Source organism: Belonocnema kinseyi, chromosome 3 (genome assembly GCF_010883055.1).
Source record: "Belonocnema kinseyi isolate 2016_QV_RU_SX_M_011 chromosome 3, B_treatae_v1, whole genome shotgun sequence".
In the NCBI taxonomy this organism is placed as follows: Eukaryota; Metazoa; Arthropoda; class Insecta; order Hymenoptera; family Cynipidae; genus Belonocnema; species Belonocnema kinseyi.
In genome coordinates, this window is record NC_046659.1 from 55,131,407 (window position 1) to 55,133,539 (window position 2,133).

A 2,133-nucleotide genomic window follows, 5' to 3' on the forward strand; every position below is an offset into this window, starting at 1 on the left:
TGTGAATATCTTATAAAGCGTGTTCAGACAAGTTATTGGCCTGTAGTTCTTCGGGTCAGCTAAGTTGCCTATTTTCGGCAGGAGTATTGTGCGCCCTTCCGCGAACAACTCTGGAATCGGATCTTCTGACTTCAAATATGAGGGGAAAATACGGGCCAAATGCTGATGGGTTGAAGAAAACTTCTTCCACCAGAAGGTTTTGATACAATCTGGTCCCGGTGCGGAATGGTTCTTCATCCCTCTTAATACTTTTTTCTTCTCCTCGATAGTGATGGGTGGGCATTCTCTATCAGGTGTTAGGAGGGCAACACATAACTCCTTGAAGCTATTTATATTTTCTGAGTTTTCGTCCAGTCTATGCTGAACTTCGTAGACTTCGCCAGATGTGATGTAGTCAATCACACATTGAATGCGGGACGCGTTCTGTCTTGCCCAGCCTATCTTTATGGCAAGTTGATGCATTCGTTTTTTGGTCTTATGATCAGCCGTTGGTTTTGTTTTACGGTACGAATCGGCCAAAGCTCTCGCTGCATTATACACACAATAATTGATAGCCCAGAGGTCGGATTCACCGGAAAAATGTCCACGAAGCTCGTCATCCATTTCAGCCAGATCTTTAGACTTGAGAGAAACCTTGGTGTTGATGTTTCTCCAGGTCGTAAAGCATCGCTCTTCATCTATTGGATGCCTGCTCGCGGTTGGTCTTAGTGTCGCCCCTCTTTCTTTTTTGCCGGCTTGTCGCTCCACAGAGCATGCAGCCGTGCCATGTAACCCCGTTCGCGGGCCACACTCGCATCGTAGCACTCTAGCAAGTCGTGATTCAGTTGCTCCGTACACCCAAAGGTCGCTAGATCCCGCCGATCCATCGCATTGAATCCATTTTCATTGGCTCCACCAGCTCTAGATTGGTCGGCATTGTTGGCCGACCCATTGTCGGGAGCCCTGCGCGTTCTGTTGTTTTGAACCGCACTTACTACAACTATGTCTGGTGTTGTCATTGTTGTTCCCACGAGAAGCTAGGGAAAGGGGTTCATTCATCCTTGTCGAGCCCCGCATGCAAGGATAAGGCTGCGTACTCTGAGAGGTCGCCCGGTATCCCAGAGTCACCGTTCTAGACACCTCACCCAGGTGCCATTCAGCTTTCAACACGGTCTTCACACCTCCGCTTGGGGGCTAATTCCTTCGGGATCACCCCTGGACAATTGTCCGCGACAGCCTATTTATTTTTGTAACCATATTCAGCAGAAGCCCTTGGTACAGGGACCCTCTATGCGCAACCCGAGGACGCGTATATAAACCATATTAAGATATATCTAAAAATACTGCAATGAAATAAATAAGATAAGAGTAATGGTAAAAAGCACCATATTCGCCAATGCGTGTATATTAAATTTTGAATATGACACCCAAGAATATGAAAATTCATAGGTAAGATAAAATATGAGTCTTTTCCTCAACTTTTTAATAAAGCATACTAAAATCCAATTTAATTATTTATTTAATAATCTAAATCTAATATTTATAAATACATATATTTTTTCACTTTGGAACTGCTTTTTTAAAAAAAATTTTCATTTCAATAAATGGGTTGAACGTTTTTCTTGAGCGCGCGCGAAGTGTACTACAGCGCGACTCGCTCGGACTGGGAATTCTACTGCCTACGCGATAAATAAAACACAACCTTCCACTTAAAAAATCGTATATTTTTATGTTGTCTAAAGTGAAAAAATAGATTTATTTATAAATATTTGATTTAGATTATTAAATAAATAATTAAATTGGATTTTAGTACGCTTTATTCGAAACTTGAGGAAAAGGCCCATATTTTATCTTGCCTATGAATTTTCATATTCTTCGTGTCATATTCAAAATTTAATATACACGCATTGGCGAATATTGTGCTTTTTACGATTAAGGATATTCCTACTAAGAACTTTTTGAAGACTAGTCTACTGATAAGGATTGTAACAACACAAACATTAAAATATATAATACATCAGCAAAAAAAATAATAACAACATGTTTTTGTTTTTATTCTACACGTGATTCATTCTGGTGTAATCTCATCCTAAATAAAAACTACAGGCGGTATACCACTTTTATCTCATTATTTCATTGCAGTATTTTTAGATA

The 2,133-nt window shown here is 40.3% G+C and overlaps 2 protein-coding genes across 4 annotated transcripts in view; one reads left to right on the forward strand and one right to left on the reverse strand.

The window, feature by feature from the left end:
- The window catches only part of LOC117168968 (serine-rich adhesin for platelets-like), a 420,717-nt gene that overhangs the window by 364,595 nt on the left and 53,989 nt on the right, over positions 1-2,133 (reverse strand). The window lies entirely within an intron of this gene.
- The window catches only part of LOC117168969 (hainantoxin F5-22.36-like), a 6,653-nt gene that overhangs the window by 1,818 nt on the left and 2,702 nt on the right, over positions 1-2,133 (forward strand). The window lies entirely within an intron of this gene.